Source organism: Lactuca virosa, chromosome 8, assembly GCF_052849685.1.
Source record: "Lactuca virosa cultivar CGN04683 chromosome 8, Lactuca_virosa_CGN04683_v6, whole genome shotgun sequence".
Lineage (NCBI taxonomy): Eukaryota > Viridiplantae > Streptophyta > Magnoliopsida > Asterales > Asteraceae > Lactuca > Lactuca virosa.
In genome coordinates, this window is record NC_136433.1 from 158237287 (window position 1) to 158259920 (window position 22634).

General features: G+C 40.7%; 1 non-coding gene across 1 annotated transcript; it reads left to right on the plus strand.

Annotated features, from left to right (window-relative positions):
* The first annotated feature begins 21621 nt into the window (after positions 1-21621).
* On the plus strand, positions 21622-21728 carry LOC145135014 (small nucleolar RNA R71). Its single transcript, XR_013719494.1, has one exon. It is a non-coding gene; the product is annotated as a small nucleolar RNA R71 (small nucleolar RNA).
* Positions 21729-22634: the final 906 nt, after the last annotated feature.

Here is a 22634-nt window from a genome sequence, read left to right on the forward strand (position 1 = left end):
TTTGTGATAAGGAGGAATACGGACGCGGGGTTTTAATGAAAAAAAATATATAAGTCGACACGTACTTTTGACATGCTAGGTGTCCTCCGTGTTTTTTTTATATTTTATTGTGACATTATTTTTAGTTCATTCAAAAACACGTGTCCTAAACCTTTAAATTTTTGAAGAGATGACATTATGTGACATTCTCTAATTTTTAGAACCAATTAAAACTTTTTTACGTTTATATTATCACTGATGTGGAAATTCTCAGTATATTTGAAACATTTTAGGTACCATTGATTGTCTCAATTTAATAAGATCCTAAGGATGTCATAATCGATACAGAAACGTAGGTTACATCGTAAAGACATAATGGTCATGAACTCTATTGCAGGTTGTTTCTTAATCACTCAGCATCCTAATCAAGTTCCAATAGCTTAAGTCTTGATAGCTATGATGTATATAAACTGAGTGGGTCAGGTTGGAAAATCTGGTGAGATACATAGGGATTTCAATCATATAATAAAATTATGATATTATTCCTTAATTATTAGACCTGCAAAACCAATTGTTACCAAACAATATAGACATAGCTCAAAATTAAATATCTATAACACCTTTTATCCTAACATATCCATCCCCATTCGATCCTCGCAGATCCTAGTCCATGATTGTCTGGGATAGTTATCTTCCTGACGGACCATTTAAGGTAAGGGTTTGACTACACATCTAGGGGCGTCCTTTGCTGGTGTAAGTCATAAGGCACCCGAGCCTTCAGAGCAATTTGATGAATAGGGTATTACCTTTGATCTACATATGTAGGTTATGAGCCTACACTAGCAATGTAATACACAAGACCTCCTAGAATGGTCAAATGTTGTCATCCTACTCTGGATGACCAGGCATATTGTTAAGTTGCCTGATCGGGACCCATGATTTTTTGTCATCCAAAAGGAATACTAAGATGTACTCCAGTACGGAGCTACCATACATCGACACCTGCAAGTGTCACGGAACAGGAATCTACTCTTTGTTCCTAACTTACACACATTCTCTGAATGAGGCTACCCGTTATCAAACTTAATTGAACTAAGCATCCTTTATAAGTCTTACTTCCCTAATAGACCAAACTATCGAGCTTATGAACTTTCTCGAAATACCAATTCTAATTTAGGCAATCCTATCCTAATATTAACATAAGTATTATGTATTAACATTTCCTTTATCTTTCTTACTAATCATACTTCAGTTATTTATTATCATGTAATCATATTATCTATATACTATAACAGATATAAAACCATATCTGGTTCACACCTTGTATATAACATATATATTCCTACCACATATTCCAAGCAATAATCATACAGTTCACGAATATTTAATACATTCAATAAATACTTGCATTAAAATTATGTTCATGAAAGGGACTATGCACTCACTTGATAAAATGGTCGACCGACGATTTCAGCACCGCTTCGCTTTGCACTTCCAAAGCGACATAGACGTAAAAATCACTAAGCTAGAGTCTAGGTTCGTAATCCTGGCAACTATTTAATGATACTTTAGATTCCTTACTAATCCCAATATCCACATCAACATCTATCAAGTAAGGAAAAACCAGGTATGATCATATCGGAGGTAGGGTCCATTTGGTATACAGAGTATACTGTTAGAAAGTTTCACTTTAAACACCTCACTAAATCCAGTCTAGACAGCACTCTCGTAAGTAGATCAATCAGTATAATGACTTGGAATCACTGATTAATCTTAACTATAGGTCCATAATAACGACTATTACTATAATTAAAAGTTACACTTAAATAAAATAAGCGTATCTTAACTTAGAGAGTAATGTAGCGAAAACCTGGAGTTACGCGGGAAGAACTCGGATCTAAAAGCTTCTATTCACCGGCTATCTGACACCACAGGGCTTCGCCAAAGGGGCCAGGAACTCAGGTGTAACATCCCAATTTTCTAGACCAAAAATTTCGTTTTTGATTAAGTAATTTATTAAAACTGTTTACTGAAAAGCAACATCAATATAATATCAACTCATAACCCATGAGACAAATGTCATAAAAACATGTCATGAAATAATAAATATGTCAGAGTACAATCCCAAGAACGTCATAGTGCGGAAATCGAGTGTGTGCGATGCGTTGCTACCGTACTGGCTCCTTCCCCTTCGATGAAGAGTTACCTGAAATAAAACTGTAAACTGTAAGCACGAAGCTTAGTGAGTTACCCCATCATACCACATACCATACAATAAACATACAGTCGGACATAACTGGGTGCCCGACCTACCCTGCTAGGCATACCGGGGTGCCTAACCTACCCCTGTCAGACATATCGGGGTGTCCGACCTACCCCTCCGGTTTATCTCAACCGGTTACGGGGACTATTTCACCCCTACTACTACCACATGATATCAGACATAACTGGGTGCCCGACCTACCCTACTAGGCATGGTTGGGTACTCTACTACCCCTTCGGCCCTATTGACCGATAACCGAGGACTATTCCCGTTACTACTACTATCGCTTAACATCAAACTATACTAGCATGAAAACATATCAGACAGTAACAAACATAGATAACTATGATAAAGACAATTATCTAACAGCAACTCTTACCAGTGGGCCAACATTGTGGCCTTAGTCCCACTTCTACTGGAAGGTAACTCACCTCGATATCGTGTAGTGTCTGCACAGTCCTCGGTATGGAAACCCACTCGTCTCCACTCCTCAATCCCTACACAACAACCTTTCTCGATTACTAATTCATACTCACAACCCTCCCTTACAAGGGTCAACTCAAGTCCAGGTGAAATTCCAAGTCAAACCCTAGTCAAAGTCAACATCGAGCTGACTCGACTCGCCGAGTTGGTTCACCAACTCATCGAGTCCCTGTCCTTACAAAATGCTACAACCCTAACTCTACTCGTCGAGTCTAGCAAGAACTCGACGAGTTCTCCTTCAAACATAACATCGGGACCATCTTCCACCGACTCGTCGAGTTCATCCTTGAATTCATCGAGTTCATCTTCATCCGCATGAATGTGTCCAGTCTATGACTCGCCGAGTTCTCCTTGAACTCATCGAGTCCGTCTCCATGGGGTTGGGACATTGCCTTGAACTCGCCGAGTTCCTCTTTACACTCGTCGAGTCCTTCGATCATCAAGTCCATAACAAACCCCAACAGGCTGAGTTTTCCTTCAACTCAACCAAAGACCATTTCGAGGAGATCTTTGGGGGAAACTACGACCCGACTCGCCGAGTCACCTAAGCGACTCGTCGAGTCCCTCTTTGTCCAAAACTATACAGTCGATATTAATCGCTCTTAAAGCATCCAAACCATACATCTGACTTCCTAGGGTCCATATTATACGTAAAGTTCCAATCTTGGCGTCCATGCATGAGGTTTTTGGCTCAAAAAGCTATAAAAAGGGGTTTATATGATGCATGGGCTTCCCATGGCCATAAAGTTGGAACCATTATGCCATGGGAACCCTCAATGGTTCCAGATCTACAGCTAACACTCCACAATATGATCCAAACCCAAAGGTGGCTTAGAAGTGTCCCAAAAATAGCAAGATCCATGTCTTAAAGAAGATATATCAAATGATAAGTCAAGGTTCAATCTTTTTACCTTGAATAAACTGGAAATAGAGAAAAATCTCTGGATCCACTTGCTTCTTCAAGAACCCCCAAGCTTCCACTTCTTCCTTCAAGCTTCAACAACTCTAAATACTCAAAAATGGCTCAAGAACACTCAACAAGCTCTAGGGTTTCGAGATAAGGCTTTCTGGAAGTGAGAGGGACGATGAGGGTTGGGTTGAGGCAAGATAAGTTGTTTAAATAGGGTGCAAACCCTAAATATTAGGGTTTCATCCAGACAGTCCTACTCACCGAGTCGGGCTCCCGAATCGTCGATTAGGTTACTTAAAACCCGCGTCCAAAGTCTTATCCACTCGACGAGTTGGGCCTCCAAGTCGCCGAGTCCCAGAGTAAAAACATAAAATCTTTAAATTTAAAATACGTATCGGGAACCGGGCATTACAATATCCCTCACTTATTTTAGAGTTCATCCTCGAAGTCTGCTGTTGGATTTGGAAAAAGCTTGGGGTAGTGCTCCCGCATCACGTCCTCCGGCTCCCACGTCCATTCTGAGCCCTTACGGTGCTGCCATTGCACCTTCACCAGCTCGACTATCTTGTTCCGCAGATCCTTCGACTTCCTGTCGATGATAGCTACAGGTCGCTCAATGTAGTTCATGCGGTCATCCACCTGAATATCTTCCAAAGGTACCACCGCAGAGTCGTCTACCAGACACTTTCGCAACTAGGAGACGTAAAAGGTACTATGAATCTGGCTAAGCGCAGCTGGCAGATCCAGCCTATACGCCACCTTGCCCACCCGGGATGCAACCCTGAAAGGACTGATGTACCTGGCGCCCAACTTTCCCCGCTTCCGAAACCGGATGACACCTTTCCAAGGTGTCACCTTCCGGAGGACCATATCCCCGACCAGGAATTCCAGGTCCGAACGACGCTTGTCGGCATAACTTTTCTGCTGACTCTAAGTAGTCTGAAGCCTGCTCCTGACCTGTTGGATACTTTCCGTAGTATTGAGTACCACTTCGTTACTCCCCATGACTCTCTGCTCAACCTCACCCCAGCAAATCAGGGTCCTGCACTTCCTCTCGTATAACATCTCGAAGGGAGGATGATCAATACTCGCGTGGTAGCTGTTGTTGTAAGAGAACTCAGCTAATAGAAGATAGGTATCCCATCTACCACTGAAGTATAAGACAGATGCCCGCAGCATATCCTCCAAAGTCTGGATGGTCCGCTCGCTCTGACCATCCCTCTGCAGGTGAAAAGCAGTGCTAAATTGCAGACGAGTACCCAACTCGTCGTGGAATTTCTTCCAGAATCTGGAAGTGAACCGTACATCTCTGCAGATATCACGGAGACTAGCACTCCGTGCCGGGATACAACCTCTCGGATGTAGATATCGGCCAGCTTCTCAGCCGAAATGCTCTAGTGGATCGGTATGAAACGTGCACTCTTGGTCAACCGATCCACGATGACCCATATGGAATCCACTCCCCGCGCGGTCCTGGGAAGTTTGGTGATGAAATCCATGGTAATATCTTCCCATTTCCACATGGGAATATCTAGCGGCTGCATCTTGCCGTGTGGCCTCTGGTGCTCAGCCTTGACCTTCCTGCAGGTCAAGCACCGCTCTAAATACCATGCTACATCCCGCTTTATGCAGGGCCACCAGTAATCAGGACAAAGATATCTATACATCTTCGTCGCCCCAGGATGAATAGAAAACCTAGATTTGTGTGCCTCCTCCATCGGAACCTGGCACACACCTCCATGATAGGGAACCCAGACCCTACGATGTAGTGTCAATAATCTATGGCTATCGTAGTCTAAGGAGGAAACTTGTCCCACAATACGCTCGCACTTTAGATTTTCCTCCTTCATAGCCTCTGTTGGGCCTCTCAGATCTTCTCCAGAAGCGGAGTCACCACTGTCATCCACAAGCAAACGTCTCTGATCGGGGCAGCCTTGCGGCTGAGAGCATCAGCCACCACATTGGCCTTCCCCGGGTGGTAGAGGATCTTACAATCGGAATCCTTCACCACATCTAGCCACCGACACTGCCTCATGTTCAGATTCAGTTGGTCGATGAGGTACCTCAGACTCCTGTGATCCATGTAAATGGTACTACGGACCCCATAGAGGTAGTGTCGCCAAATCTTGGGGGCAAAGACAACCGACCCCATCTCTAAATTGTGTGTCGGGTAGTTCGCCTCGTGAGGCTTCAGCTGCCTCGAAGTGTAAGCGATAACATGCCCTCTCTGCATCAATACCGTGCCCAACCCTGAGATGGACACATCTCAATATACCACAAAGTCCTCCACGCCCTCTGGCAGGGCGAGGATCGTCTCCTCACATAGTCTCTGTCTCAATGTCTCAAACACTGCCTGCTGCTCAGGCCCCCAATGAAAAACAACGGCTTTCTTCGTCATCCGGGACAGGGGTACGACTATCTTGGAGAACCCCTGAATGAATCTCCGGTAATAGCCCGCCAATCCCAGGAAACTCTGAATCTCAGATGGAGACTTCGGAACCTCCCATATCATCATGGCCTCTACTTTGGTCGGGTCAACCAAAATACCGTTCTGGTTGACAAGGTGCCCAAGAAACTGCACCTCGCGCAACCAAAACTCACACTTGGAGAACTTGGCGTACAAGATCTCCCTCCTCAAGGTATCCAACATCTCTCGCAAGTGCTCCTCGTGCTGCTCCTGTGTCTTGGAGTAAACCAATATTTCATCGATGAAAACTATCACAGACCGATCCAGCATCTGTCTGCATACACGGTTCATGAGGTCCATGAACGCGGCAAGAGAATTGGTGAGCCCGAAGGGCATCACCACGAACTCATAGTGGCCATAGCGAGTCCGGAACGCTGTCTTCTATACATCCTCGTCTCTAACACTCATCTGATGGTAGCCTGAACGTAAATCAATCTTGGAAAACCAACATGCCCCCTGCAGCTGGTCAAAGAGATCATCAATCCTCAGGAGTGGGTAACGGTTCTTCAATGTTACCTTGTTCAGCTCCCGGTAATCTTTACACATCCGGTGCGACCCGTCCTTCTTCTTCACAAATAGAATCGGGGCTCCCTAGGGTGAACTACTTAGCCTGATGAATCCCTTGTCTAATAGCTCCTGGAGCTGTGTAAACAACTCCTGCATCTCGGGAGGAGCCAACCGATACGGTGCCTTGGCTATCGGGGCCGCACCAGGAACCAGGTCGATCCTAAACTCCACCTGTCTCTCCGGAGGTATCCCAGGCAACTCCTCTGGGAACACATCTGGGTACTCTCGCACCACCGGCACATCACTCACAGTTTCCTTACCCTCTTCCTGGGTATCCATGACGTAGGCGACATACCCGACACAACCCTGCTGAAGGTAGCGCCTAGCCCTCACTGCTGAGCATAAACCTGGTCCATATTGTGGCCTTTCGCCCTGAATCACCAGCTCTCCCCCACTTGGGGTCCTGACACAAACCAACTACTGTGCGTAGTCAATCACATCCCCATTAGGGCTTAACCAGTCGATACCAATGATGACCTTGTTCCCACGCAAAGGAATGGGAACCAAGTCTACCAAATAACGCTCCTCGAACAACCTCAACACAAAATCTCTGAAAACCTCTTATGCTCGAACTGATCGGTCGTCAGCAATCTCGACCTCTAGCGGGCAATCCAACATGCCCGAAGACTAAGGGAACCTCTTGCTAAGTGCAAGAGAGACAAATGATCGGGTAGCACCCGAATCGAACAATACCTGAACTGGAATACCGTTCACGTGGAACGATCCTAAATAAGACACATAACATAGCACATAAATATCAGAAACCACGTATAATAAAAGCTAGGGAGAAGAAATTGTTGGATTAGGTGTCTAAGTCCATAACTATTTCTGGTATGTACTTGACCCGACCCGACATGGTCCATTTGGGTTGCATGACACCATGCAATTGGATAAACTAAAATGAGAGAAATAACACTTATGGTTTATTAATATATTATAAGTTCTAATATATTAATAATATTATTTAATTAGTTTGATCAAGAATTAATTTAGAATTAATTAAGTGATCAAAAGATAACTAATTAAATATATGGGTAGATTATGTAAAGCTTCCATATCTTATATAGTGGGCTAAGAGGCTCCATGGATTATCAAGTTGGGTTCCACCCATAGGATGCTCAATGGATGCTCCATGGGAGTTACAAACCCATGGGTCATGGAAATGAAGAGTCATGACACATTAGGGTTTACATGGTGTAACCCTAGATGTGTCAACACTATATAAGAAACCCATTCTCCACCAAAATTGGCTACACTAAGAAACAAGAGGGCTAGAGCCGATTTTGCAAGTGTAAGATTCTCTCAAAGTTTACTCCTTTGCATTTGGTGTTGTATGAAGCATTTGAGGCATCACACTTGGGGTGCTAGGCTCACAAGGTTTCAAGGATCATAATCAACAACAAGGTAAGTTATTCTATCTTTCATTCAAGTTAAAAATGTTCCCCATGTATGCTAGATAGGAATATAACCTTGGAATTCAACTTTGCATGATAATTAGACAAACATAGATCCAAGGTTATTAGGGTTGCATGTACACTTAGGAAGTGTTAGAATGCTCAAAACCCATCAGTGGTATCAGAGCCAGGTTCGTTTGTTGTTTTTTTTTGTGTGCAAACAGCTTGAAAAAAAATCGTTTTTCTGTTTTCTGCTCGTATGAAAGTTTGCACATTTGTTGCTGGAAATGGACTAGAAACATTACCCTAAACTGTTTTGATGTTTTAAAGCTTGTTTTAGATGGTGTAATGTTTATGCTAATCCATTTACAATGGCAATTATTAAAATTACAAGTTTTTTTAAGTGTAATTTTTTTATTCTTGAAAGTGTTCATATTCATGTTCTTGAACTTATGAAGATTAGATGATCATAGGAATTGTTTGTAACCTTCATGGTAGTTTAATTCATGATCATAATGTGTTTTAATGGAGTCCATAACTTGTCCTCAAGTTATGGAAAACCAAAAGTCTCACTTTTATTAAAGCCATTAAAAGAACACAAGAGTTATAAAAATGAAGAGTCTTCATTTTTATTACTCAATTAATTCATAAGTTATAAGAAATGAAAAGTTTTGGAAGTTTACAAAACTTGCCCTCAAGTTTTGGAACATGTAAAGTCTTGATTAAAACTTTAGTTCCAACCCTTAGAATTTTAAAAGTTAAAATTCAACCCTTATACTTTATAATATTATAAGTTACTAATATATATATATATATATATATGTATAACGTCAAGTCGTCTTACCGCTAGTACGCTTCATTCACGAAGCCGGTCTATAAGGGGGGTATAAGGTTGTTGCCTATAAAATAGCAACTTAATGGGTGTCCACTCTCACCCACCGCTTCCTTGATCGGTGGAGGGTCGTTAGCCGAACGGGTAGGACAAAGACTTATAAATTCTCATTAAAAGTATGATGAATATTATAAAGTAACTAAATGCTTTTATTAAATTCCCAATCTTAGTTACTTTAGGAAAATGTGAATAAGGTGCTAATCCATGAAATTACACTTTACACTTTGTTTAAGTCGTTAGTGGAGCTCGTGTGGTTAACCGGCACACTAACTTGGACTTAACAAGGTAGGTAAAGGGTGACTTAAAGTTTATTATAGGTCGGTGGAGCTCGTGTGGTTAACCGGCACATCGATTGAGTAATAAACATTGAGTGTACCAAGTGATTTGCATGGTTACTTCACACCTCGTTTTGTGATCCTCGGTATCCCAGTCACAAAACTTGGAGGGCACACTCGAGATTGAAACATGCCTTTGAAAAGTTCATTGAATCTCAAAAGAATCTAGGAATTTCTAAGAACCAATTAAAAACCTAATATCTATATTTCGTTTTTCATGGTGGAAATTGGTGAATCGTCATTCACCTACCTTTCAAATATGTTATAGCTTGGATTACGGCATACCTCTTCTAAGTTATAATATATTGTGATTGGATCCTAGCCTTAATATTACATTTGGGTGTTTTATTAAGGACTCTCTTAATATCTAAACTAATCTTGTTCTCTTCTTTCAGATGTCTTCAAACAATGCTGCTTCTGGCTCTAATCCTAATGGATCCTTTACCCTTATGAACTTGTGTGGGAAAGTCACTTTTGATGGATCCAACTTCAATGAATGGATCAGAAACATCAGGATGATTACTCGCTACGAGGACAAAGAATATGTCCTTGACAAGGAGCATAAGGAGATTGATGAGACCACTGCAACTCCCCAGGAGATCGCTGACTTCCGGGCACATAAAAGGGATGCTACAAAAGTGGCATGCATCATGTTGGCCACCATGACAGCGGAACTCCAAAAGTCCTATGAGGACTTCTACCCTTTTGAAATGCACCAAGATCTAATGGAAAGATACCATCAAAGTGCACGGCAAGAGAGGTATGAAATCATATGCTCTATCATAACAACCATGATGAAGGACGGGGAATCCGTCACGAGCCACATGCAGAAAATGCAAAGGTATGTGGATCGGTTGCGGAAGCTTAATGTGAACTTCCCTGAGGAGCTTGCAATAGATATCATTTTGCACTCCTTACCATCGTGCTATGATCAATTCCGCATGACATATCACATGAATAAGGAAGAGGTCACACTCAGCAAACTTCAGGGACTCCTCAAGACCGCATAAACAGGTCTTAAGGGTAAGTCGGTTGTTAACACTCCTACTCCAAACTCCGCCCCGGTTTAAAGCATTACCTTGTGATGGTGTGTATGAAACTGTACATGTGGTTGATAACTTAGGAAATAATGTATTGTGTATTGATTCTGTTAATGATAATAACTTGGATAAAGCATCATTATGGCATTGTAGTCTTGGACATATAAGCAAGAAACGCATAGGCCAACTCCAAAAGGATGGAGTATTGGAGTCATTTGACCTAAAGTCAGATGATAGTTGCGAATCATGCTTACTTGGAAAAATGACAAAGTCACCCTTCACAGGTTCTTGTGAGAGGGGTGAAGGTTTGTTGGATCTTATACACACGGATGTGTGTGGGCCCTTCAAACATGCCACAAGGGATGCTAATCGTTATTATTTGACTTTTACTGATGATTACAGTAGATATGGACATGTCTACTTAATCAAGCATAAGTAAGAGAATTTTGAGAGGTTTAAAGAGTTTAAACAGGAAGTCGAGAATCAATTGGGCAGGAACATTAAGATGCTTCGATCCGATCGAGGTGGTGAGTATCTTAGTTCAGAGTTCCTCGACTATCTTAGGGAATGTGGGATTGTCTCACAATTGACACCTCCCAGGACACCGCAGTTGAATGGTGTAGCTGAGAGGCGTAATCGAACCTTGTTGGATATGGTTCGTTCCATGATGAGTCGAGCTTCGCTACCAATCTCATTTTGGGGGTATGCCTTAGAGACTGCCGCCCATATCCTTAATCTAGTTCCCACAAAGAAAGTTGCCAAAAATCCTCATGAGACGTGGACTGGTAAAGTACCCAAACTAGACCACATTAAGATTTGGGGTTGCGAGGCTTTCGTGAGACGCGAGACTCATGATAAGCTCGAACCTTGAAGTGAGAGGTGTATTTTCATCGGCTACCCACAGAAATCCTTTGGTTACCTCTTCTACAGACCTAGTGAGAATGTGGTCTTTGTAGCTAGGAGGGCTTTCTTTCGAGAGAGAGAGTTCATAAGCCAAGGAGACAGTGGGAGGCAAGTTGACCTTGAAGAAATTCAAGAGTCAAGTGGTGAAGGAACTTCAAACCCTAGCACTCAACTTGAGGAGGAAACTTTTGTTGAGCCAATTGACAAGTTTGTACCTCTGAGGCGTTCCACAAGGGTTAGGAATGCACCTGAGCATTACTATGGATTCCATATTACTGCGGAAGGTGATACACTTATCAGTGATGAGACACTGATAGGTCTGGATGAACCTAACAGTTACGCGGAAGCCATGGCAGGCCCTGAGTCAGCCAAGTGGAAAGAGGCAATAGACAGCGAGATACAGTCCATGTATGACAATCAAGTTTGGAACTTGGTTGAGAATGTACCAGGTCGTAAGACTATAGGGTGCAAATGGATCTTAAAGAAGAAGACCGACATGGATGGTAATGTACACACTTATAAGGCACGACTGGTTGCAAAGGGTTTCTCACAAACTCCGGGAGTTGATTATGATGAGACCTTTTCTCCAGTGGCCAAGATTAAGTCTATTAGGGTTCTGTTAGCCATAGCTGCATTTCATGACTATGAAATATGGAAAATGGATGTCAAAACCGCTTTCCTTAATGGAAAGTTGGCTGAGGATGTTTATATGAGTCAGCCAAAGGGTTTTGTCAATACAGAGTACCCTAATAGAGTGTGTAAGCTTGAGAAATCCATTTATGGGTTAAAGCAAGCACCTCGCAGATGGAATCTTTGCTTTGATGAGAAAGTCAAAGAATTTGGCTTTTCTAGGAGTGAAGATGAATCTTGTGTATATGTCAAGGCTAGTGGGAGTATAGTTAGTTTTTTGGTATTGTATGTGGATGACATACTACTCATAGGAAATGACATCCCAACTCTGCAGGAAGTTAAGTCCTGGCTTGCGAAGTGTTTCTCTATGAAGGACCTAGGAGAAGCTGCCTATATTCTAGGGATAAGGATCTTGAGAGACCGGAGTAAAAGACTAATTGGACTTAGTCAGAGTACCTAATTGGATAAGGTGCTGAAGAGATTCGGCATGCAGGACTCCAATAAAAGGAGAGTTACCCATCCAGAGTAACGCCAGATTGAGTAAGACACAAAGCCCTAGTACTGAGGCTGAGATAGCAGAAATGAGTCGAATACCTTATGCTTCGGCTGTAGGATCGATCATGTATGCTATGACGTGTACTCGACCTGATGTAGCCTTTTCTTTGAGCATGGTTAGCAGGTATCAGGGGAACCCTAGCAAGGCACACTGGGCTGCGGTAAAGAATATCCTCAAGTACCTACGGAGGACTAAGGACTGGGTCCTTACCCTCGGTAGGAGTGAAGACTTGAGAGTTGTAGGGTATAGTGATGCTAGCTTTCAGACTGATAGGGATAATTTCCGCTCTCAGTCAGGCTGGGTCTTTACCTTAAATGGAGGAGCAATTTCTTGGAAGAGTTCCAAGCAAGAGACAGTGGCTGATTCAACTTGCGAATCATAGTATATAGCAGCTAGCGAGGCAGCAAAGGAGGCGATATGGCTGAAGAAATTCATTGGAGACCTTGGAGTTGTACCAGCTATTAAAGAGCCAATGGAAATTTTCTGTGATAGTGAAAGTGCAGTTGCCTTAGCCAAGGAACCAAGGGATCACGGGAGATCCAGACACATCGACAGAAAATAATACCATTTCATCAGACATCGAATAGAAGAAGGACTCCTCATGGCAAAGAGGGTATCATCGGATGAGAATCCAGCAGATCCCCTCACGAAGGGACTGACTCGGGTTAAGCATCTCCAGCATGCTCGGAGCATAGGGCTGAAGGATGATATTAGATTTAGTAGTTAGATAACCTTGAAATTTGTAAAGTGTAATTGACATTAGATGATGAATAAAAGGTGTTTTATTTATGAGTAAAGTGTTGCTATCTCTTGTCGCTCGTTTACTATATTTCTTTTGCATGTTTTGACTTCCAGAATAATTATGTTTGGTATATCATATTACTCGAACCTCCATAGTCGGTCATATGTCGGAAGTAGGTATGAATCAAGACTGTCATGATTGGTTGCAGAGGTCTAAGTTGTTGGACATGGCTACAACACTCATGAGTGCTCATAAGTTCTGAGCATTGGACTCAACCCACGCTCACTGGAATCACTTCATGGAATTTATCTCGAGTGATCGTGAGACGGTAATATCATATAAGTCTTCAAACCTAGAGATATGATTTGTTACTTATGAGTTGGTTATGCATTGATTGTACGTTAACGCATTGGTAACTCGATGTTATAAAACGTGCTTTTGTGTATAATTCAATGAGTGGTAGAACAAACATATGAGTCGAAGTTTATCTGTTCCTTCTTGGATTAGAAGCTGATATATGGGCCCCTCGATGATTTTGTTTTGACCTATGTACCGGGCCCGGTCAGAACTAAGTTGATGTGTTCAATTAAGTTCTTTGTCAAACAAATCGGAAATCGGGAAACAAACTGCTGGACAATAAGTAAGACATTGTTCCATGTATTTGTCCGGCTGATATCTAGAACAGAGGATTATATGATCACTTATCTTAAATGGCGTATCATCATCTTCTCAGTTCCGAGAGACCTTGAAAGAGCTACGATTGCCGATCGGTTCCTGAAGTATTGCAATTATAGTTATTAGACTTATCCAAGTGGGAGACTGTTGGATAAGGTGTCTAAGTCCATAACTATTTCTGGTATGTACTTGACCCGACCCGGCATGGTCCATTTGGGTTGCATGGCACCATGCAATTGGATAAACTAAAATGAGAGAAATAACACTTATGGTTTATTAATATATTATAAGTTCTAATATATTAATAATATTATTTAATTAGTTTGATCAAGAATTAATTTAGAATTAATTAAGTGATCAAAAGATAACTAATTAAATATATGGGTAGATTATGTAAATCTTCCATATCTTATATAGTGGGCTAAGAGGCTCCATGGATTATCAAGTTGGGTTCCACCCATAGGATGCTCAATGGATGCTCCATGGGAGTTACAAACCCATGGGTCATGGAAATGAAGAGTCATGACACATTAGGGTTTACATGGTGTAACCCTAGATGTGTCAACACTATATAAGAAACCCATTCTCCACCAAAATTGGCTACACTAAGAAACAAGAGGGCTAGAGCCGATTTTGCAAGTGTAAGATTCTCTCAAAGTTTACTCCTTTGCATTTGGTGTTGTGTGAAGCATTTGAGGCATCACACTTGGGGTGCTAGGCTCACAAGGTTTCAAGGATCATAATCAACAACAAGGTAAGTTATTCTATCTTTCATTCAAGTTAAAAATGTTCCCCATGTATGCTAGATAGGAATATAACCTTGGAATTCAACTTTTCATGATAATTAGACAAACATAGATCCAAGGTTATTAGAGTTGCATGTACACTTAGGAAGTGTTAGAATGCTCAAAACCCATCAGTGGTATCAGAGCCAGGTTCATGCAACTTAATATGTTGGTTAATTAACAGAAAATAGTTGTAATTAACACATAAGGTTCTTTAACAAGCTTAACAAATCAAAATTACCAAATTAAATTAATCCAATCATAAAATCAAACCATATTCATAAAGTCATCTATCCTAAACAGAAGTTATGAGTTTTTAGCTCATAATTAAAGCAGATAACAACTCAAAAACGAAATCAATTGATGCAAACATAGTTTAAACAAAAGATTAAGTAAAGAGTACACTTGAATTGCATTGATCTCCCCAAAATCGAATGCTTATACTCGATCTTCAAGTTCTAGATCTCCAGCAGCAACTTGAATCGCAAATTAACCTTGAAGGGTTCCAGAGAGAAGTCCCAAATTCATGAATTAAAGCCCTTTATATAGTTTCTGAAAACAGGGGCTACACGTCGAGTCCATAGACCAACTCGATGAGTCCCCCACTTAAAATCCGTATGCGTCAAGGAATATTATTTGGATCTTCGAACCTACTCGGGGAGTAGGCACCCAACTCGCCGAGTTCTTCAGGTTTTTTTTCTTTCTTTCTTCTTTATTCAATTCCTGAGCTTCCTATCACTTTGCCTGCTTCTTTTTGCTTACGAGCTCATATTTTAGGACATAAATACATTTTAAACATATTTAAGTACCTTTGGTTCATAATTTGCAATAAAATAGCCAAAAAGTATTAAGATTTAACACAAAATATATGACTAATTATGAAAATATTAAAAAACCCCACACTTGACCTTTGCTTGCCCCCAAGCAAAACAAAATTTTAACATACTAGCATCACATAAAATAATTCCAATCAAACCCAGCCATTATGCCAAGACCGCAACGCATGCATTTTTGTCTAAAATTTTTCCTAAGGACCCCCCCTAATTCTAAGTACTCACAATCCTCATAAACACTCACCCACTTCCTAACCTCAATGTATTTTTGGTCAAGCAACCCAAGCATACATAATCTAGAAAATTACAACTTTTTGATACCACTATAGAGCTTATTTGGAATTCTTCACTTCTTTGATATTTGATCTTTGATTTCTTTGAATTCACCACCTTGTTGTTTGATTTTTGGTATCTTCAATTTTTTGAATTTCTTCACAATTTTGATCTTTTGATCTTCAATTTGATTGCTCCAAAATTCTTTAAAATTTTCTTGTAATTCTCTCTCTTTTTTTGCACATGTAACTCACTTTTTTTCACTCAATACCTACATACCTAAGCAAGGGCGCTCGACTTCAACCTTTATTGGTTAAATTATTAGTTTTCCTGGATACATTTCAAGTACACGATGCTAAACATATTGCGTCCTTCAAACTAAGCGAGGTTGTGTTTTTGTCCCATGATTTCACTAGAATAAAGGGGGCCACAAATGCATTATAACGTATATAGGCTCAACTAAACATTTGGGTTCTTGATAAAATCATCAAAAATAATACTAGCATGATTCCTAATTGCTTTTACCAAAGTTTTCTAAATTAGACCCTAGCAATATTTATGCAAAATTTTCAAAATTAACTAAAATTTTCAATATTTTCGAAATTTAACTAAAATTTCAACTAATGTAGCCAAGTAATGTAACCAACCCCCTACCCCACACTTAATTTATGCAATGTACCCATTGCATATTATGCATAATAAAGAATAATAAAATAAAGATAGAATTGGAACAAACTCCCCTGCGATAGTAGTGCGAAGTTGATATTTCGTCTTTAAGCTCCATCTTCAATTGACTTTAGACATGGGAACAGCTCATCCATGTCTTGGGTGTCAAAATCTCATGTGGTACAACTCCAATTATAAGGGAAAAACTCTTGGAAATGCTCGGAAAATGATCTCCAAAGAAAAGAACCAATGCTCGTATCAAATATGGTCAAATTGTGAACTTGAAAATAGAATTAACGAGTGACTCGTCGAGTAGATATGCTAACTCGCCGAGTTGTAGCGTGACTGGATAAAAAAGTCGCGAAATTTCACATGCACTCGGCGAGTAGACCGCTGTGTGGAAAAAAATTTGTATTCTGCCCAGGTCCGTTTCTGATATATGGGGGTAATATAAACTAATACTTTCCCTCATTTTTCTTCAGTAAATAAATACTCTATAACCCTCTTCATTACCGGACTCAACCTTGGACTCGAAAACTTCTATTCTTTCGTCTAGACTCGACTCTTCACGCTATATTCTCTTACGCTCTATACTCTTTCACTTCACTCTTTTATCCAAATTCTGAAAATACCATAGGCAAACATACGTAATAAAAAGGAAAAACAACCAATCCTAAAAATTACTAAATGTTCAAAACAGCCCAAACCAAATAAAACAAACCAAACAAAATGAAAAGCGTCTTAAAAGCAACCACTTAATAAAAAAAAAATTAAAAGGATAAATCAATCTTCATCTCCCTCCTCATCGTCACCACCACCGCTTCCTCCAGCTCCGCTCCGTCTTTAGTTCACTCTCTCGTCCCAACTCCGCACATCTGGATACTCGGGCCCGAGTCTTGGTGCAAGATGCAATTGGTCAAAAAATTAACAAATGAACCATGATGATAGTTCATGCTCAGACCAAGATCATCTTGGTACCTCCTAAATTCCACGTTGTACCAGTCCATTGGTAGTTCATCATCCACCAAAATTACCAGTGGATCTTCTCGGACCGGCTCATGCCTTGGTTGGACCCGCTGACCCGGTTCCTCGGGCGTTAATACTGCATCATCATTAGGGATGGCAATGTGGCCACCATCATAATCCTCTATGATCCTTGCCCTCCTATACAACGTGATACTAAAAGGAGGTGTGGGTACCATCGTCAAATAGTTACCGGCCCCTTGCTCCAATATACCAAACTTCCCCGCCAATCGAGTTACGAACATCCCACCATTGATCTTAGAAGTGATCCTTTCCTTGACCGCCCATTCCCCCAAGTATCTAGCCAAGCAATAAGGAAGGTTGCAAAATGTGTTGGGAGTGATAATGCTCCACAAATAGAATGTTTCAAGAGTCGGAACCTTGTCATCATCCTTACGCATGTTGATGGTGCTTGCGACAAGGCGGTGGATCAAACGGTGGATGGGAGAATGGATACTCCCTTCTTGAGCGGAAGATGGTATATAAACCCGATTACCAATAGTGTTCCACCATGTAAAAGAAACCACTCCCTCAGGTAGATCTCTATGGCAGTTCTCCAAAAATACCCCAAAAGCTTCAGACATAACCATGGATTGGTCATAAATTCCTAGCCTCCAACCAAGCTCGGCTATGCTACATTGGCGAATTTCCCCGTCAAGACAGAAAGTAAGGACACCAGGATTGTAGTACTCGCTGCCACCTCAGAAGGAAATGGTTGAGAAAAATTCCCAGCACAACTCTTGGTATACTGGTTCTTGGATTCTGAAAAGTTGGCTCCACCCATCACATGTAACCGTCACCCCATTATGCATAAAGGTCTTGACCAAGTACGCGGTCAATTCCTCCTCCAATCCTGCCTGGCCAATCCAATGCCAATCAATCTCATTTGGCACATAGATCTCTTTCCTCATCAATATCTCCAATTTCTTCTTGGCTCAGACTAGTGATGATTTGGATGTGATTTGAGGAAAACTTAACCACGGGATATCCCCATGTCCGCTTCCATGAGAGCTTTGGCCCCTCCTTGACATTTTTCTACAAAACAACACAAAACAAAACACACCAAGACACCACAGAACATTAAAATATAAGAAATTTGTGCAACTGCAACATGGACTAGTCGAGTCCAGGAACAGACTCGGCGATTCGCATGAACTGTGCGAGTCAAAAATCTGAATTGGACCAAATCATCCATCCATATCCTGAAATTGTTCTAGGGGTTTTTCTCGGTATGTCTATTAAGCATTAATTCACAAAAAATTTCATCTATAACAACCTAATTTGGCCAAAAATCAAAACCCTAGAATTGAAGTAAATTCCTAAATCCAATTTTTCCATAGTTTCTCAAATCAAAACACTAAAGATCAAACCTTTAATAGGAATTAGACAGAAAAATGTTGCCTTTTTATGAGATTTTGAAAAGAATGCGAGAAATTGGAGATGAATGCTTGAGAGAGTCGTTTTCTCGTCGAGTGCTATGATGGCTGTGAATGAGACTCAAGTTTACCAATTAGGGTAAAAACCCTAATTTCACAGAATAGTAAAAATAATAATTTTTTTTAATCATGGACTCGCCGAGTAGGTATACCTACTCGCCGAGTAGATACGCGATTCTGAAAATAATCAGGATTTTTCAAATGGACTCGCCGAGTAAGAGCTCAAACTCGTCGACTCTTTGAATCTGAAAAAAAAAATTTGAAATATTTTGTGTCATTTAAATTTTATGCCACCATACCCCACACTCAAGTTTTTCTTGTCCTCAAGCAATCATTTTAAACAAATAAGAAGATTGAGATTGACAAATCCTAAATCAAACGAAAAAAACACAAAACAAAATGAAAAGTAAAAAGAAAGCAAACGCTAATATCGGGTTGCCTCCCGTAAGCGCTTCTTTTTTGAGGAGTCGTTAGCTGGACTCCTTCCCACTCTATGTTTCATCATTATCCTCCATCGAGAATTCCTTCTTCACTTTTTGCACTTTCCAACTTCTTTTATAAGCCATCACTTCCTTGAGATAATTCTTCTTTATGTTTTCCCTTTCCTTGTTAGAGATGTTGGTATTGTACTTGCGTTTGGTACCTTTTTCTTTTATCACAATCCTTGTCCTCTCTTCTTTTTTTTGTTGTTGTTCCATCCTTCCTTCTTTACTTTCCTCGCCCTTAATTGTATTATCACTTGAGGTCTTTGACTCCAACTTACCTTCTTCATGTATTTGAGAATTTAATGGTTTAAAAGTAAGAGCTTCAAAGGAAGTAAAAACAGAAGCACGAGGTTTTGTTCTTTTAGTTAGCTTATCTCTTTTTACTTCTTCATTTATCGGGTCTAATCTAGTAGAAAAGCTATGTTCTTCAGTTTCCAAAACCTTAGCGTTCTTATCATCCTCATTCTCATCAATTTGAATTTCTTCCTCATTTTTCAAATTCTTTTCATCAAGTGTTGAGTTTATTTCTTCAAAGTTGTCCTCAACTCCTTCAAGTAACCTTTCCAATTCCCTTAAATCGCTTTGAGCATCAAAATCTTCATCTAAAGAATATTGCTTTGAATTATCTTCTTCCAAAAGTGCTAACTCTTTCTCTAGCAATTCATCACCCAAATCCATTGATGAAGTCTTATCTTCAATCGATTTTTCATGCTCTTTTTCTTGATTAGTGACAAAAGTAATCGAATCACTCCCCACCCTATGTGTAATTGTTGATTCCCGCATATCAAATATGGCACATGCTGTGTTCAAGAATGGTCTTCCAAGGATAATGGGAACTTTTGAGTCTTCTTCCATATCCAAAACTACGAAGTCACCAGGGAACACTAACTTAGCCATCTTTATTAGAAGGTCTTCACATACTCCTTTCGGATGGATCACCGTTTTATCAGCTAGATGGATGGTCATGTGGATAGGTTTAAGTTCTGGAAGGTTCAACTTTTTGAAGAAAGAGTAGGGCATAATATTGATACTAGCCCCTGAATCAGCTAATGCCTGGGTTGTAACCAAATTCCCAAATTGGCAGGGTATAGTGATGCTTCCCGTCTCACCCATCTTTTCTGGTAGTTCATCCAACACTATCTCTGATACTTCTTCCATGTTCTTTCTATTTGTGAGGAGCTCTTTAAGCAAGGATGCATACTTTGGCGTGTGAAGGAGTGTTTCAACAAATGGGTTGTTCACTTGAAGTGCCCTTAGATGATCTATGATCTTCTTACACTCTTGAATCTACTTATTCTAAATGGCTCGGCCTGGGAATGGTAATCGTGGCTGATATGACTTTAAATAAGAAGTATTTTTGCTGGCAGGCTACGGACTCGTCGAGTCCATGTTATGTACTCGTCGAGTCGATGTCACAGTTTGTAATTCTGGACTTGTTTCTTCATCATCAAGCTCCACTTTTTCTTCCGCTTCTTGGATTGGCTTCAAAGGAGAAAAACTATTTTCAGAGCATGTTGTTATCACATTCACATGTGCTATTCTCGGGTTCTTTTCGGGATTACTTAGAAGTTCACCTGTCGCTATTTGGTTGACTTGTTGTGCAAGTTGGCCTAATTGTTTCTCAATATTAAGAATGGAGACTTGCTGGTTTCTCATTAACGCTTGTTTCTCTTTCATCATGAGTTGTTGTTCTCTTATTGCATCATCGGTTTTGTTGTGTCGTTTCTCGGACATAGCTGCAAGTCTTGTGAGCATATCTTGAAAGTCTAGCTTCTTCTCTTGCACTGGTTCCTCTTTTTGGAAGAAACCTCTTCTCTTCATTTTATATTTCTCCTTTTTAGCCTTTTTGTACTCATCATACGGCAGCCATTCTTTCTTTGGTTTTCGCCAATCTTCATCGTATTTATCGCAACTCGAGTAACATACTTGCGCTTTCCGGTTCCCATTCTCGTCAAGATCGCAATCCTTTGTAAGGTGAGGCCCATTACAATTCTCACACCCCACTCTAATGACATGGATGGATTGGTCCATTTTAGTCATCCTTCGCTCCATATTCTTCAATTTTGCCATCACAGCTGCCATGCTATCATTCACAGAGTTCACCACCCCTTGAGTCGAGTCATCTCTTGGATTATGATATTCTCTAGAGTGCTTAGAGAATTCTTCAATGAGTCTTTTAACTTCAGCCAGATTTTTCTTCGTTAATGGGCCTTGACAGTCAAGTAGTTTTCTAGTGGTGACATTTACTCCATCATAGAAGGTTGACACTTCTTGTTGCACATTGAGGTCATTTTGTGGGCAATTCCTTAGTAGACCTTGGTAGCGCTCCCATGCTTCGAATAAAGACTCTCCCGCTTGTTCCTCAAAATTGGCAATGGCCTTCTTGAGTTTAGAAATTTTAGATGGTGGGCAAAATTGTTCCAGAAACTCCTCACGCGTCTTAGCCCATGTAGTAATCACTCCCGGTGGTAGTGCTTTTAGCCAATCCTTTGCAGCCCCTTTAAAAGTAACAGGGAGCATCCTCAATAACATCGTCTCTCTAGGTACATTTGGAATGTTTATGTATTCGGCGATGTCGTTAACTTCATCAAGATGCGTGTATGCATCTTCATAATCCTTTTCGGTGAAAGGAATCTCCTTCAATGCAGTAAGGATGTGCCCCTTAAGTTCAAACATGGAAGTGGCGGGTATGGCGGGTTGCACAATCCCCGGACCGGAGTCGGCTCGAATCCTCTTTTTGTATGCCTCCATCGAGAGGTTGCCAATGTCGGCGATGGTGTTGTCGGGTTTGCCTTCTAAGTCGCTTTCTTCTTCGTTTTCTGTTTCGTACTCGGTGTCTTCTTTCTTAGGGTCTTCGTCCGTCAATGAGGTGATGGATTCTCCAACTTTCTTTCCCTTCTTCTTTCTAAAAGCTGATTTGAGGCTCCTTAATGGTGACTTCTTTTGTGTTGAAGATGATTCTACGGTTTTGTCCTTGTCCTTCCTAAGAGCTGATTCCGGGTTTTCGAGTGGCGGGATGAAGGGTGTGCCTGATCCTCGGGTCATAAAATACCTGAAATAAATAGAAAACACGCGTAAAAAGAATAAAACAAAACTAAAAACGAAACTGGAAATTTGCTTTGGACTCGCCGAGTATGTGTGACAGGACTCGACGAGTTCGAGGGTAAAACAGAAAAAAAATTTAGAACTAAAATCCTAAAAACAGAACACTTAGAATTCAATCCTAATAACTAACCTACTAAAGCAGTAACTTTTGCAAGATAGTTCTCACACAAAGGATCGATAATACTAGCAATT